Below are 18,532 nucleotides of genomic sequence, written 5' to 3'. Positions count from 1 at the left end.
TTTTATTGTTAATTTTTTTTACTGATGCTGGTCCAGCGTGGCGCGTGCCACTGATTATGCCTCTGCGTGCCAATATTCTCCACCACCTCCAATATCTGAGAGTCGCCATCGCTGGGCTCCTCTACTACTGGGTTTGTCAGCAGCTGCATGTTCCTCCTGGTCGGCTTTACACAGAGCTCTGACCCCACTCAGCAGGGCTTTACTGCACAGTGTAACATGTGGTCCCCCCCCCCCCCCCCATGTCAATCATGGACTTGTTGGTTTTGTTTTCCTTTTCCATGTGCACTTTTACGTAGTTTCCACGTTATGTTCATCCCCTTGTTCTGAGTCATTAGTTTCACCTGTATGTAATTAAGGGTTCTCTGGTTTTAGTATTTAGATGCCTGCTTTTGTTTCCTGAGTTGCTGGTGATTGTTTCTATGTATGTGCGTCTCGGCAGAGTTTCATGTTCAAGTCTTGTCTGTTATATTACGTTCAATCCTGGTGGTGTTTCTTGGTCATTCCAGAGTGTTACTTTCGGTCTGTGTGCGTAAGTGTTATGTTTTGCTTTTCCTCGTGATTCGTGTTTTAGTTCTTTGGTGTTTTCCTTCTTTGTCCCTGTTCATTTGTGGAAATGTAAGACCGTTTCGAAGTCAAGTCTCTTGGTTAGTCGTGCGTGTTTTCGTAGTTGTACGTCGTAGGATCTACGTTATCTGTCGTAGTGTTTTGTGTTGAAGTCAGTCCAGAGTGTCATACTTGGTTTTGTTTAGTTGGTTTCCTTTAATTGAAGGTAGAAGTGTATTTGGTGTTTAGTAAGTTCTTGTCTAGTGAGTTTGAGTTGTGTCTGTGTTTTGTATATCTCTAGAGTTATAATTGAAGTGTTATTGTTTTTGTTCGTTCTTTATTCATTATGCCCCGTCGTGCTCGTAAGTCTAAGTCTAAGTCTGATATGTCGATCGGTTGTTTGTCTCTTGTTCGCTCCTTCGAGAGCACACACATATTAAATGGTTTCTCTCCGCAATTGTGTCCGCCCCCTGCTCCCTCTGAGTTAGAGTCGTTACACACAGGTTCTTGTCATTACTACAGAGCCAAATAAAAAAGAGTGAATAAGAAAGAATAAAAAAAGAGGGAAAGGAGTAGAGTGTGGGAGGAAACTGGAGATCAGTGTGCTGTATGCTGTCGAGTTAAAATCAGATCAAAGATGGTTGATGAAACATTCATTCTGGACTAGACATTCAACTGCAATGAGTTTGGAGGTCTACAGAAAAGGTCAAAGTGCGTGAACGTCAATGCCAATGTCAATGTCAAATTTATTTATAAAGCACGTTTCAGACAACAGAATGTTGAACAAAGTGCTGTCCAGCAATTAAAAGACAAGACACACATAAAACATACAAATATACAAAACACAATAACTTTTAGTTTCATTAAAAAGCCAAAGAAAAAAAAAAAGATTTAAGCCGGGATTTAAAAACCAACAATGTTGGGGCACTTCTAACGTGTAATGGCAATTGATTCCATAATTTGGGAGCTAAAACTGCAAAGGCACGATCACCCCTGTGCTTCAGTCTTCAGCTTAAATTAGTGACCATCTATCGACCGCCGGGTCCCTACTCAGAATTTCTTCAGGAATTTGCTGAGTTTCTTTCGGAACTAGTCTTAACCATCGAGAGATTTGTAATTGTGGGTGATTTCAACATTCATTATGAAAATGAATCAGACCCACTGAAAATTGCGTTCGACTCCATACTAGATTCAGTAGGTATAGCCCAAAATGTGACAGGGCCTACCCACCGCTGTAAACACACCTTAGACTTAATACATACTTACGGATTAAACATAGAACATCTGGCAGTCATCCCCCAAAATGACGCCATTTCAGATCATTTCTTACTAATATATGAAATGACTTTATACAATGTACATCAGATGCGCCATACAAAAACCACGCGCACTATTACATCCGACACTGCAGCAACATTTATAAACTTACTGCCAGAGCTACTGAACACTATGCTACTGCAGCCCAATGAATTGGAACAGGCAACACAACAGTTTTATTCCACACTCAGCAATACCTTAGACAGTGTAGCTCCAATTAAAACAAAATTAATTAGGGAGAAAAAGCTATCACCATGGTATGACGAACACACTCGTCTTCTAAAACAGGCAGCTCGAGCAGCGGAGCGAAAATGGAAATCCACCTCACTAGAAGTGTTTAGAATCACATGGAAAGACGCCATAGTCAAATATAAACATGCCCTAATAAAAGCTAGAGCCGCATACTATTCGACACTAATAGAAAACAACAAGAATAACCCTAGATTTCTCTTCGCGACGGTATCTAAACTAACAAGAAATATCAACGACACTAGTTCTAACACAGCACTTACACACACTAGCGATGAATTTTTAAACTTTTTCAATAATAAAATAGATAATATCCGACTACAGATTCATAATACATTGCAGCCTAACCTCCAATCCAACCCCAGTAGTTCAGCTATTAGTAACTATGCATCCAAAAATATTACTGAGCTAAATATCTTCAATCCTATATCGCAAAAAGAGCTCACAACATTGATTAATTCGTCTAAGCCTACATCATGTATATTTGACCCAGTTCCAACCCGTCTATTTAAAGACCTACTCCCAGCCACTGCAGGGCCCTTACTTAATATGATTAACTCCTCCCTTAACCTAGGTTACATGCCCAAACAATTAAAATGCGCCGTAATTAGACCCTTGATTAAAAAACAGAATCTCGATCCGCACATTTTAGCCAACTATAGACCCATTTCTAATCTCCCATTTATCTCTAAAATTTTAGAAAAAGCAGTTTCCAATCAGTTAAACCACTATCTCCAATCAAATAGTATCCATGAAAAGTTCCAATCAGGATTTAGACCAAACCACAGCACTGAAACAGCTTTACTCAGGGTAGTAAATGATCTACTAATATCGGCCGATAATGGGCTCGTCTCGTTCCTTATACTGTTGGATCTTAGTGCAGCTTTTGATACTGTAGACCACAACATTTTGCTGGATAGACTAGAAAACACAGTAGGTATTAAAGGAGTCGCACTCTCCTGGTTTAGATCATATTTAACCGACCGCTTCCAATGTGTAAGTGTTAATAATAAAACCTCTAAATCTGTGCAGGTTAAATATGGTGTCCCACAAGGGACAGTCCTAGGACCACTTCTATTCACACTGTACATGTTACCCTTAGGCGAAATTATGCATAAGCATGACATCAGTTTCCATTCCTACGCAGACGACACTCAGCTATATTTATCGGCAAAACCCGATGATTTAGGCGCAAACAGTAAGATTGAGAAATGTGTAGAAGAGATAAAACATTGGATGGCATGTAACTTTCTAGCACTAAATGCCGATAAAACAGAATTGATAATTGTTGGGTCTAGGGCTGCGAGAGACAAGATACATAATGCAGCATTGAATCTACATTCTTTTACTATAACCCCCAGCGCAGAGGTAAAGAACTTGGGCGTCACAATAGACCCAGATCTCTCGTTCGATACACATATTAATAATATAACTAGGGTAGCGTTCTTTCACTTGCGCAACATTGCCAAAATTAGAAACATATTAAATATTAGTGATGCAGAAAAACTAATCCATGCATTCATATCCTCTCGTTTAGATTATTGCAACAGTCTCCTAGCTGGATGTTCTGGTAAATCGATAAACAAACTCCAGCTGGTTCAGAACGCAGCAGCACGAGTTTTAACAAAAACTAAAAAGTTTGATCACATTAGTCCCGTACTATCGTCATTACACTGGCTGCCAATTAGATTCCGTATTGACTATAAAATACTTTTATTAACATATAAAACGCTGCATGGCTTAGCTCCAGACTATCTTAGTGAACTTATTGAACAATATAACCCAGCGCGTTCACTTCGCTCGCAGGACGCAGGGTTATTAACTGTTCCTAGGATCAAAAAGATCACAGCAGGTGGAAGAGCCTTTTCTTTTAAAGCTCCACAATTGTGGAATAATCTTCCTGCCTCTATTCGGGACTCAGACACAGTCTCAATGTTTAAAACTCGATTAAAGACTCATCTGTTTAGTTTGGCCTTTGATTAATCTGTTACATATTTACTACATCTCGTATCTTTTCTCCGAGGTTCACCTGGAGAGTAACATTGCAGTCGGAGCCTACAATACCAGCATCGCTGCTCCGACACGGAATGAAAGCCTGGTGTTCATCAACAGACATTTACAGTGACAATATCATAACCCAGAACATTCATTTTTACCTTTACTTAGTCTGATTGTGTGATTTGTGTGTGACTTGTGTATTTGTCTGTATTTTGTGTAATCTGTGTGTTAACGGGCCGCCCAATGGAGGATGGGTTCCCTTTTGAGTCTTGGTTCTCCCGAGGTTTCTTCCTATTCCCCACTATCTTAGGGAGTTTTTCCTCGCCACTGTCGCCCTTGGCTTGCTCATTAGGGTTCTGGACCCGTAGTATTGTTAACCTTTTAAATCCTGTAAGGCGCTTTGTGACAACATGTGTTGTGAAAAGCGCCATACAAATAAACTTTGATTGATTGATTGATTGATTTAGGGACCACCAGAAGAAGCTGATCAGCAGATCTGAGTGACCTAGATGGAATATACGACTGCAAAAGCTCAGAGAGGTAAGTAGGAGCTAAACCATTCAACCATTCAAAGCAAGATCCTAAACTCAATTCTAAAATGGACAGGTGAAATATAGGTGAAATATGGCAAATATATGTGAAATATGTTCTTATTTTCGTGTTTTTGTTAAAAGTAGTGGTGGGCCGTTAACGGCGTTCGTTAATTTGATAATCTTATCGGGCGATATAAAAATTATCACCGTTAATCTATTCTTAAAGTTGGGTTGGGAACTGGGTCAAAATAGGTAAGCAAACTATGATGACTTTCAACTTGATAGTTTAGCTCGGCTGTATTCCTAACCAAATTGCACAGTAGGGGTGAGAATGAGTTTTCAAACCTAAATTGTACGTGTGTTTACATGGATGCAGCCACGAAGTCGCCAGGTTTGCTTCATGGAAAATTCATCTTTAGGAACGTAAAGTGTTACCGGAACGGAGCTCGGAGCGGTCGTGACAGGACGACAGCACCAGCACCCCAGTCTACCATAAAACCCTTCGTCTATGAACCCCTGGATCTGTACCTTTATCTAAGGGGGGATATTAATAGAAGCAGGGCCGTTTGCCATCCGAGGTGCTCGATTTAGCAACCGCAGGCTTTGCAGGTTCACCCCTCTTCCTCGAATACGGGGAGAGCGAACAAGAGGGTATTTGGTTGCCAGAACCAACAACAGGTACTAAACAGGAGTATCCAGGACTCGAAGAGTACCAGAGAGCACGAGAGGGGCGATCTGATGCATATTCCGCCAAAATACGGCTAACGTTTGATTCAGAAGACATTAAGCCGGCTTTTACTCTTAATAACAGTCCACCGCGTTTCCCGCGGTGTCTATGACGTTTTCCCCTGAAGCGACAGGCCCGATGTGTGGCACAGGTGAGCGGGTATTCCCGTCATAGGTGGTAGAACAGAATATTTCTGCCCATCAGGGTTGTAACTTGTCAGATTTTTGGCCGCCGACCGAAGATCAAGGAGTGCTTGTCGATCATAGACCAGAACTGAGATTCTATTTTTAATGGCAACAAACACAAACCAAACTAACAGCAGCAGATGGCACGCCACACACACTGGCGCCATCTTGAACAGACATAATATTTGATCATATTAGTCCCACTCTTGCCACATTACACTGGCTTCCGATTATATATCACATTGAATTTAAAGTTCTTCTGTTAACCTATAAGGCATTAAATGGTCTTGTGTAACGTGTTCTTTCCTGCGTTGTGTAGTTTTTGTTTTGTATCTGAACTCTTGTCTCCACAACCGGAAGGGACGACACAGCTCTCGTATGTGTGAGAAGCAGCTATTTATTATCAGATTTCTCTGTATCTGCATGCCCTCACCACTCGCCTGCACACAGTGGACAAACACAATAAGACACACCAGCAACGTTTCTCATGGACATGCCTCTCGTCTGAGTGATTATATAAAGAGGACGAAATATGCACTAGCACACAATTCAACAACTGATATTGTAAATGAACACAACTACATATATATGTATATAAAGCACACAAGCATTATATATATAAATCACACATGCATTTTCTATCTTTTACAACATAAATCAATCACATGGCTATGCAATAGCGCCGCACATACCTGCACACAGTGGACAAACACAATAAGACACACCAGCAACGTTTCTCATGGACATGCCTGTGAAATAACGTGTCCACACATTAAACAAGGTACTTAAAACCAACTTATCACGGCATTACACTGACATATAAATAAAAAAAGAAAATATTCTTCAAACTATTAGCAAAAACAACAGTGTTTTACTAATAAAGAAAACGAACATTCGGCTACTATCACGGCACGGTTAGCATTCCAGTTAGCACTCTCCGTGTACATAACTCGCGCTGGCGAGCGCCGTGAACATGCTTATTAATTAATTATACACAATACAATACAAAACTTTAAACATGAAACAGAACAGTACATTCTACGGACAGTTACCAAGCTAAACCACACTAACATGAATACAGTTAACATAAATGATACACAACGAATATCAGGGAAGAGTTATATGAGCACATACCTCTCGTCTGAGTGATTATATAAAGAGGACGAAATATGCGACGGCGACGGTTTTGAACCCCTCGCTGCGACAATAAGCCACACCCACTTATGGTCCCAATGGCTTTGACCTTCTCTGTCCCATAATCACCCGCTCTAATAGCTCGTTTTTACCCAAATAAACATAAAAACAGTAAGGAGTTTCTAGGAGGGGCTTAATCTAGCGGAGTAACAATATCACACTGCTACACTTGCCCCACAATATCTGAGTGAACTCATTGCTTACTACAACCCATCTCGCCCTTTGCGCTCCCAAAATGCTGGATTTCTCCTAGTTTCAAAAATTTGTAAGACTACAGTCGGAGGCAGAGCTTTCTCCTTTAAAGCCCCCCAATTATGAAGTAGCCTTCCAGCTCCAATCTGAGATTCTGACACAGTTCCAATCTTTAAATCTAGACTCAAGACTCACCTATTTAATCAAGCCTTCAGCTAATATTTCCCTTGTAAGGTGTAGGGGCTTGGGGGCCCCCAGACGTTGAGACTTTTGGTGATCTGAGATGTTGATGCTGTCATCCAGCTGTGTCATGGCATCACTCTATTTGTGACAATGATTTGACTGGAAAGCAAGCCCTCAGTGAGCCCTCATGCCTGTGGTCACCTCTGAACCCCTCCCTTTAGTTATGCTGCTATAGATTAGCCTGCCGGAGCCACATACTCATCACTGGCACGTGAGCTATGTACATTTAAATCAATGGTGGTTTAAATTCATGTCCACTCAGTCTGTATTGTCTATCTTCTTGCATGCCTCCACCCAAGACAATTGGATACAGGCACCTGCAGGCACCTGGGGGATGGTCTGGCTTGTCGGTGGATGTGCTGATGCCGGGGTTGGATGAGCAGTTGCCACGAGGGGTCGTGCTGATGCTGGCCCGCCTGAGGCCCACCACCTGCATCGAGGGGACTGAGGCTGCTTGGCCGGGGAACAGGAGCCTGGACTGTTGCTGTGGAACTTTGAAACCACCCTGCGACCACAGACTTGTGTTAACGGGCCACCCAATGGAGGATGGGTTCCCTTTTGAGTCTTGGTCCTCCCGAGGTTTCTTCCTAATCCCCACCCAGAGGGAGTTTTTCCTCGCCACTGTCGCCTTTGGCTTGCTCATTAGGGATCTGGACCCATATGATTGTAAAGCTGCTTTGTGACAACGTGTGTTGAAAAACGCTATATAAATAAATTTGACTTTGACATGTGAATAGAGCATATGTTTATGTGCACATGTAACCTATACTAGAGCACAACTATGTGTCAGCTGGGTTTTTAATTTGAATTTAAAATATCAAATGCCAAATACTGAAAATAAATACTTGTTCTTATTAACACAAATGGAAGAGAAACTATAGGCCAATCAGAAAAACTCCAGGATGTCTTTTGGAGCCCAGACAAACACCACTGAACCGATGACACTGCACTGTAAAAAAAAATCCTAATTTTATGGAAAATAACTGTAAATATTTAATGTATTTTAACATTTTTTCCAATAGTATGCAAAACTTTGTAAAATTACAGACATTATTTGTAATTTGACAAAATGTCTTTTATTTTAAGTATTATGACAATAATTACAAGTTACATGCTTTTCTCGTTTTTTTACGGAAATAATACAGTATTATTTATACGGTATTTTTCTGCTTTCTTAAATTATATACAGATTCATGTATAATTACAGCAATTATCTGCAATTAAACATTCAGTTGATTATATAAAGGTTTATGTCTGTAAGAACTAAAAAGTTTTTTTCTCTGTCATTTTAATCAAAATCTTATGTCTTTTGGCACTGCTGGTTTAAACATGATTTTCAATGTCAGAAATGAATGTGGTTTTCATAGTATTAGCTTACATGTATCAATACTCATATTTTGATTGTTAGGCGTCCTCGTAATTCAGAGGATCCATTGATGTTCAGGAGAAAAATGTACACAGAACAAAATATATAGGTTCAACTTCAACTTCAACTTCAACTTCATTTATTTATAAAGCACTTTAAATCAAAGCTATTGGCCAAAGTGCTGTACACAACTAAAAACAAGATTTAAAAACAAGAAACAAAACAAATCATGTGTATACACATACAGCACAAAGACACACACACACAAAGAACAGTCATTAAAACAATAAAACAAAATAAGAACAAAATAAGAGCCAACATCTCAGACTGAGTTAAAAGCCAAAGAGAATAAATGTGTTTTAAGAGAGGATTTAAAAGCAGAGAGTGATTCGGCCTGCCTGATGTACAGGGGAAGATCGTTCCACAGTTTTGGGGCGGCGACTGAAAAGGCACGATCACCTCTCAGCTTCCTCTTTGTTTTTGGGACAGCCAATAATGACAGAGCGGCAGATCTGAGTGAGCGTGAGGGGATGTATGGGTGGAGCAGGTCAGACAAATAAGGAGGGGCGAGGCCGTGAAGACATTTAAAACAAAATAGCAGAATTTTAAAATCGATCCTAAAATGAACTGGGAGCCAGTGAAGTGAGGCTAAAATCGGCGTAATATGGTCCCGTTTTTTAACGCCAACTAAAAGACGAGCAGCAGCATTTTGGACCAACTGTAATCGGGTAAGTAATGTCTTGTCCACTCCCACATAAAGTGCATTGCAGTAGTCTAAACGAGCTGTAATAAATGCATGGATTAAAATCTCAAAGTGATGCACAGAAAGAAATGGCTTCACTTTGGCCAATTGTCTTAAATGATAAAAGCTCGACTTGACAACTGATTTAATATGTGCATCAAGTTTAAGATCAGTGTCCAATTTTACACCCAGGTCAGTTGCCGTCAGTGTGAGATGTTGACTTAAAGGACCCAGATCAACGTTAATTTTGGAGGTGTTACTAGGCCCAAACAACACGACCTCAGTCTTATCATCATTTAGGTGCAAAAAATTTGCGGACAGCCATACCCTGATATCCTCAATACACTTTAAAAGATGGTTTGCAGAATATGCATTTTCCTGCTTCAGAGACACATATATTTGGCAGTCATCAGCATAAAAGTGGAAGGCGATATCGTGTCTTCTAAAAATTGATCCCAATGGCAATAGATAAAGAGAGAAGAGGAGAGGACCAAGTATCGAGCCCTGGGGCACTCCACATGTAAGCGGTGCTACTCCAGACTCAGCAGCTCCGATGCGGACACAAAAACTTCTCTCTGATAAATATGATCTAAACCAATCTAACACAACACCCTTAATACCCACCCAATTTTCCAAGCGAGACACGAGGATCTGATGGTCCACTGTATCAAAGGCTGCTGTTAGGTCCAACAGCACCAGAGCAACACAGTGACCGGAATCAGTGGATAAAAGAACATCATTAAAAACCCTCAGCAGAGCGGACTCGGTACTATGGTGGGATTTAAACCCAGACTGGAACACCTCCATAGTGTTGTATTTAAGTAAAAATGAATTCAACTGGGAGTAGACAATTTTCTCTAAGACTTTAGAAATAAAAGGAAGTTTTGAGATTGGCCTAAAATTACAAGGATTTAATAAGTCTAATCCAGGTTTTTTGATAAGAGGGGTCACTACTGCGCTCTTAAAGCAGGCAGGCACTGTACCACTAACTAAGCATCCATTAATGATGTTCAGCACAAATGGTGCTAGAGTGGGCAGGACCTCTTTAAGAAGGCGAGGTGGAATGGGGTCATCAGGGGACCCAGCAGGCTTCATATGGTCAATGATATCTTTTAAAAAAGACAAACTAACAGGCTCAAACCGGTCAAAGACGGCAGAGCATGTAACAGAGATATCAGAGTCATAATAAGAAGAACTAATGTGGGCCCTGATATCAGCAACCTTATTAATAAAAAAGCTCTTAAAGGTCTCACATACTTCAATCGAGCCCTCCAGGCGAGCAGATTGTGGTCCATTTAACGCTGAATTTACCATTTTAAAAAGAACACTGGGATTATTCGGGTTTGAATCAATAATATCTGAAAAGTGTTTGGTTTTAGCAGTTTTTACAGTTTTCTGATAAGAACGCCAACTATCGCAAAGCAATTGGAAAGACACCTGCAATTTGTCCTTCTTCCATTTTCGCTCAGCTCTCCTGCACTCGCGCCTAGCGGCGCGCGTGTCGTCATTCATCCAGGGCTCAGGTTGAGGTTTCGAGAGTCTCATTTTTAGCGGAGCCACAATATCTAAGACCGTCTGACAGGTAGACGTGAACCGTGAGATGAGCACCTCCACATCTAAGTTAGTGCTAAAGGCCTCAGGAGGGCTGATCGCATCGGTAAAAGCCGCGGAGAACTGAGCGGCAGTGGATGCGTTAAAAACACGACAGCGCCGCGTAGGAATACGAGGTTTTTCCAAATGACAGATTAACGGCATGTCAAAAACAATGGGCATATGATCAGAGAAAGTAGCATCGTAGACCTCTAAGTTAGAGAGAGTTAAACCATGTGTTAAAACAAAATCAAGAGTGTGCCCCTGTTTCTGTGTTGGGGCAGATACTGATTGAACAAAGCTAAAAGAGTCAATGAGATGTAAAAAATCTCTGGCCAACGGTTTCAGTGGACAACAAACATGAATGTTAAAATCACCAACAATTAAAACCCGATCATAGTTCGGCATTATTCCTGCCAGGAAATCAGCAAAGTCACCGATAAATTTTTTGTTGTACCTCGGTGGTCTGTATACGACAGCACACAGAACCGGGAGGGTGGAACAAAGTTCGAATAAGCTTATCTCAAAGCTGGAATAAGAAGTCGACAGTTTGACCTGTTTACACTTAAATCGTTCCTTATAAACAGTCGCGGTGCCTCCACCACGTCCTGACGTCCTCGGCGAGTTCAAGTAAGTGCAGTCGAGTGGCAGAAGATCCGAAAAAGCGCAGGACTCACCGACAGTCATCCATGTCTCAGTAATACACATGAAGTCCAAACCGTGGGAGATGAAGAAATCCTTCAGGATAAATGTTTTGTTGGCTAGAGATCTAGCATTTACCAGGGCCATCTTGACCGGAATCGAGGCGTCAGCTGTATGTTGGACCCGGGCGAGGGGCCGCAGGTTGTGCAGATTCACCCCGCGCCCGCAGAGGTAGGGAAAGTAGAGACCCGTCCGCCGCACCTCAAGCGAGCCAACCAGCGGGACCACGGATGAGGCGATCGGATCCAGGAAGCGCCAAGAAGTAAATCGGCAACAAGCCGACCCAGTAAATCCAGCGACAGAAGAGCAAGCCAACTTGGCTTTTAGTTTTATCAACCTGCCGCTGCGTCTCCCACGACATCTGCGCCTTCTGCGTTTAGATGGAATAGGCAAGCGGCGCAGGTAAGCCGGTATGTTTAACGGAGGCGAAGAGTAGAAAGTTTTCTGCTTATCTTCACTGACCCCTTCCAAATATTCGCATAAGTTACGAATACTTAGGAGAGTTTGGCGGTCATAAACCAGCAGAGAGTTGGCACTAGGCACAATTAGCGACAAAAACAACAGGAAAACAACCAAAATTTGGAGAGCCAGACGGCAAGCCACAGACACAGGCGCCATCTTGGAGTCTACATATTAATTACTGACATATTAATATGCCACAGAACGTGATGGTAATTGATTTGACGAAAAAGAAAATAATTTCTGCAATTGAAGATGCTCATTTTTATGATGCCTACAGAATGAATTGTGACTTCCTAATGTCAGTTCAGACATTAGATTTTTACATTGGCATATCTAAAGTATGTAACTGTAGTAATGGCTGTAGGAGATTTCTGTTGATTGTTCCATCTCTATTGATGTCTGTTCTCATTTTAGTTCTTGTGCAGTCAATGGCAATAGAAAATGGCAGTTTGTTTGGGTGCTGGACTTTTAAAAGAAACATTTCTAAACACTGGGTCTATACTTGAACATAACCAAGGAAATAACCTGTAACACACTGAGAGACAGATGAACTGATATACTGGTAGACGTACATTGTAATGGAACAGGCTTTTAAACTTAAAAATGTGTGTGCCTATAGTTACACACTGGAATAAAAACACAACTTGAACAACCACTTAAATATAAATGTTATCTCTAGGCTAGGGGCATAAACGTGATTTGAGCTCAACGTATTGCTTTTAACCATAATTGGTTAATCTGACTGTCATTCAGGAAACTGGCCAATGACAACTGTTCGCGCCTCTCAGGTCATGTTTGAAAATTTCAGCGAGTGTGCTGACGGTGGACATTACGGTGGGTCAGCCTATGAGCTGGATTATTTTACATCTGCCTGCCAAATTATTATTTTGAGCGGATTATCGTTGGATTATTCAACAAAATAAGATGGAAACGGGGCACAGAGGAAGAAAATTTAAGTGAAGCATTATTGGTGACATCAGGTAAGAAAACGTCCTTACTTTATGTAAGCCAATGTTAGCTAGTTAACTAGCTAGTTAGCCCAGTTTAAAAACAAATTTCACTTGAATGTTTCATTTGATAAAGATGAAAACAATAAAATATTAATATCTAATATTTTCCGATGCTTTAAAATACTTTAATTCGGTCACTGTTAAATACATAATGGGTTAAATAATGCTCTATGTGGTAATCAAGTCTTTGTTATAAGGTTCATTGAACATAACTAAATCTAGCGACAGCTAGTTACTCAAATTCGGTCTCGGTCTCATTTTGAATTGGTTTTAAATGTGAGGTGAACCTTGAAATAGTTGAGTATTTTTCTGAGGTAACGTAAAGTCTAATTTGCTAGGAACATCGCCGACTATTCTATCGCTAATGATTAATATTCACATTAAATGATGTACAAATCAATGTGCTTAACAGTTCAGCTTTCTCCTTATGCCACTCATGTCGCATGTTGTAAAAAATCCGCCTCCATCACGTTCTGCGTGGCTGAATATTGTACCGTCCACCAATGGGCAGCGTTGAGGGGTGGAGTCTACAGGCCTCCCAGCAGGCCCTGCGGTGAGTTCCCCGTTTCCGTGTGTTAGTGTGTGTTAGTGTTCCCCCTCCCTTTTCCCCTTAGAATCAGTGTATTTGGCACTTGTTTATGCTTTTAGCGTGTTGCTTATAAAATAACAGTTCGTTAACATTGGTGTCATGACTCATTCTGGTCCTTCTGACTCGACACCGTTACAATATGTAATGAATATGAATAGACTTAAAACTGCAGCATTTTTTTGTCGAAACCTTTCCAGATTAATGGAGAAAATCCTATGCAATTAAAATTCATGTTGCTGCTGGACCACTTCTCAGTTAAGCTAATGCAGATCTGCACTGAAGAAAGAAAGGGTGAAGGAGACCAGGTATGGTTTGTGTAAAAAATTAAAACACCATTATTGGGATCATTGTGAAGATTTTGTCCATTGCATTTTAACCCTTAGGGAATAAATATGCTTTCTCATATGTTAAATATGTAAAGCAAAAAAATAATATGCTCCAAGTTTGGCCTACATTTTGTTTACTGTCCAGAGCAGGAGCGCAACACAGCCCAGAGCAGGAGCGCAACACAGCCCAGAGCAGGAGCGCCACAGCCTAGCTCCCAGTACAGATCAATCTGGCCATTATGTTGAGGTGAGTGACTCTCCCTGCTGCACCATGTTGGGAATTTTCTTCTCCGACCCAGACGGGCCCCAACACCGCCCCGATGAACCGACTGGTTTTTGACTGAGTGGTCCAAGCAAAGTCTTGACAACAAAAGTTCTTTTAAAATGATTTATATAGAATATTAATGAATGCAATATAATAGAAGTATACGTGGTACAAACTCTTCAGTGCACTGGTGCTAGTTTGCCTAGGAATCTACCTAACCCAAGTGGATCTCAGCAGTGTCCAAGCGAAAAGCCTCTCGTGCTGGGCGATGTCCTTTCTTTCATACTCTCTGTCCATAAGTTTCGATTTGTTAAGTTTCGATAACTCCCCAATCCTGGCTGCTCTCCATGGAAATTCACCTGCTCCTCTTCTCCCAGTCTGTGTGCCTGGTTATCTAAAAACTGCTTGCTACACATCCTGCACTGAATAGGCCCCTTCTGTTCTCCTCAAGGCCACTGAGGCCTCCTTACTCCTGCTTTCCCACAGTCTTCCTGAAAAACACTAAATTGACACATCAAGTTATTAGCCTTTAATTTTCTTTTTTCCAACAACCACTACACTGGATCTTCAGGATCTGCCACCTCCTGAATCCCTCTTCACTGTTTATGTGTTTTCCAAGATTAAGTGCTAATTCACAGATATCATTGTCATGATTCAACATAACAGAGAAGTCTGATCCCTTTTTGAAATGGCTTTGCAGTTTTCATTCTTGGATGAAAACTGATGTCCAGATGTATAAGCTTAACAAAGCTCTGTAGGTTTTCAAAGGGACTCCGATAAGGTGAACGTATCACATTTTTGTCTCTCTGAAAAAGAGCTTTGTTAACCTGCACACTTGTACCCCTAGACATCAATTGTTTTCCAAGGATGAACTTTGAGTAGTAATTTCAATATCAATAAATTTTCTACCTGCAAAGATTCAGAATCTAACCAAGTAAATGATGATTCAAAGACTTATCATTTATACCAAGTCATGGTAAATATTTCAGCTCATAAGAACTATAATATTTGTAATGTTATTGGCACAAAATTAACAGCAGCTAACTTTGGATTTTGTCTGCAACTTTTTAACAGGCAGACTTCAGCTTTTCACTTCTGAGAGGCCAATGACCAGATCCTGCAGATTTCTTCTCTGCAACATACGGAGAATACAACCCTTTCTTTCACAGGAAGCTACCCAGGTTCTTGTATAGTCTCTCATCATCTCAAAGCTGGACTACTGCAACTGCTTACTTATGGATCTTTCTCTATGGGTCATCAGACCTCTACAAATGCAGCAGCACGACTGGTCTTCAATCTCCCCAAGTTCACATGTCACTCCAGTGCTGCATTCTCTTTACTGCCTTCCAGTAGCTGCATACATCAGATCTAAAACCTCGATGCTTGCTTGCAAAGCCAAAAATGGACCAACCCCTCCCTACATGATGGCCATGGTCAAAGCCCCATCCAAACCTTGAGTACTTTGAACATCAAGTACGGCTTGGCTTAAAACGCCATGCTTAAAGTCTCACGGAAATCAAACTTCAAGACCTGTCCTGGCTCCGAGATAATGGAATGAGCTTCCATTGACTGTCCAGACTGCAGAGTCCTTAGCAGTCTTCAAATGACTGAAGACTCATCTGTAGAACAGACTAAATCTCTAGCACTTGTCATAGTTGTTTCCGTTGTATGATATAGTACCTATGTGAGTTTGCATTTCTTGTAGGTATCCATTTTAATTTCTGTAGTTTAGCAATATTCAGCAATATCAGCCTATGTTTTTGTGTACTTCTAGGTATTTGCATTGATTTCTGTAGTTTAGTAGTATTCTGGTTCGAGGGTATCTTGAATTCTGACCTATCTATGTACTATTTAGAATTAATTCTGTGAACAGATGGCAAAGCACTTCGTAAGGCGCTCTGGATAAGAGCGTCTGCTAAATGCCCTACATGTAAATGAGAAGGAGTGTATCTTTCATGTCACATCAGTGTTATGTGTTTGTAGTTGTGTTCAGGCTACTGATATTGGTGATAGAGAAAGACACTGAGTACAGTCCTGGGGATTTAAATGATTAAAAGTGATGATAGAGGACATTGAGGTGCTCAACATTGGTATAATATACTTTTTCATTTGTATAAAATAACTTTGCAGTTTGCATTCCACATTTGAGTTTGTCCTGGAAGTCACAATGAATATGGACAGGAAAAATCTGTAAAATTACGGTACTTCTCTGCAGAACTTTTTGTGCTGTCACTTTATTGAAAGTGCTTTATTGTACTAATTCAGGGAAAATCTGTAAAATAACGGTATTTCTCTGCAGAATGTTTAATGAATTTTTCTGTAAATTTATTGTTTTTCCACTTAATTTAAATCAGGGTTTTTTACTTTAAAATTAAAGTTTTTGTTTGGCAGCCGCTGCTGCCAGTCGTTTACCGTTTTTTTACGATTTTTTTTTTTTACAGTGTATTTTTTTTTTACCTACTATTTAAATGTTTTAATTTTCATCTTGATGAAATATACATATGTTATACTGTTCCTGATAATATTGCTATATTTGCCAAATTAACTGTGGAGGAATTTATTTTTAATCAATAATATTTTGCATGTAATGTGACATCTGTCCAACTTTGCTAGGGCGGACATACTCGGAGAGAACTTTTGCAAATAAGAGGAGATTTCCCTTTTCTATGAATATTGACGAGAGCACCTCCAACTAGAGGTCTGCACGGGACTGCTTTTTTAATCCCGCTCCCACTTGTTTTAGTCCCGCTCCCGCCCGCCAATAAATAGTTTGTTTTAATCCCGCTCCTGCTTGTTTTAGTCCAGCTCCCGCCCGCATCGGCCAAAAACTCGCTTGTTTTAATCCCGCACCCACTTGCCACATACACATTTCTGTCGCCTCCGCCCACAATCCTAATATGAATTGAAATAATTAAATTTAGTACTTGAAATGTTCTGATGTATTTATTAAAACAACAATATAGCGATGAATCGCGCTGTCCCATTTCTTACCACAGTCCAAACACATGCCATCAGGTGACGTACACCAACACTTTCTTACATCTATCACAACAAGCAAATGGTAGACGATTTCCATCTCCATTAATTACAATGGAATATGACTTCCATACATCAGACTTTCCTGTAGTTGGCTTAGTTGTGGTGTATTCACCTATTTTATTTGAATTTTCCACAGCTGAAACTGGTTGACCGTCTACAGTCTCTGCCATTTCTGTATCAAAAGAACACACACTTCACATGATCAGTTGCTTAGCCAATATTTTGAATTAGTTTATTGCTTACTTACTGAATGATTAGTTGTTTTCGTCCTGTTCCTTATGCATGGAAATCATTGCATTGTTATTATAATTTTCTAGACTATTTATTAATTTGCAGTATTTTTCTACATGTATATGCGGTCCCGCTCCCGCATCGCCTGGACTAATTAAACTCCCACTCCCGCCAATAACAATTAAATTCTGTTCTGCGCCGCAAGATATTCTGACGGGTCCCGCGGGATTACCATGGGAGTGCAGACCTCTACCTCCAACAACAACAAAAAGGTTGGTTTCATATCATAAGACTGCCATCAGTGTCCTTATGGTTATGCTTTGGTGAGTGCCCTTCAAGTGTACTGTGTGGCAAGAAATAAAACCTTTGTATGTTAAAGGTCCTCTCCATGCTGGTGTGCTATTTCCACGATGATTTGCGGAAGGTGATGGTGGAGCATTTGGGGTCCCTGGAGATACTGAGAGTCGATGCCACTTTATTAGATAAGGTCCTCTATGATTTCTTTGTCAAAAACAACATCCCATGGCAAAACCTGGTTAGTCTATTGATGGATTCCTGTGCTGTGATGAGGGGCAGCAAGACCGGCCTTGAGACCAGGATTCATCAACATTGCCCTAACCTATTGGATGTTGACGGAGACTCCTGTCACCACATACACAATGCTGCCAAGAAATTTTCAGAGGGCTTTGATGGGTATTTGGAGAGGCTATTCAGTGACCTCCAGGTTGACCACCAGTGGAGTCCAGACCAGGTAAACAAAATGCAAAAACTTTTGAGACTTCAGTACATAACCATCATCTTGCATTCCAACAATGTCAACACATTATTGGTGTTTTGGTGTTATGACACCTGCTGGTGAACATCTGTATTGCATGTTAAAGTTGTTCAATCTACCCGATTTACACAGCCTAAATTTCACAGGTGAGCAATCTGTCTTGTTGAAACTGAACATTTAAAGGTGCACCGAGTTGGACTGCAAAGTTTAGACCATGGCTGCTGACCTGACTGAAATGTGTAGATTGTGTGTGT

Source organism: Brachyhypopomus gauderio, unplaced genomic scaffold, assembly GCF_052324685.1.
Source record: "Brachyhypopomus gauderio isolate BG-103 unplaced genomic scaffold, BGAUD_0.2 sc95, whole genome shotgun sequence".
Classification (NCBI taxonomy): domain Eukaryota; kingdom Metazoa; phylum Chordata; class Actinopteri; order Gymnotiformes; family Hypopomidae; genus Brachyhypopomus; species Brachyhypopomus gauderio.
The sequence above is the reverse complement of the archived record's forward strand: the minus strand, read 5'-3'. Positions refer to the sequence as shown.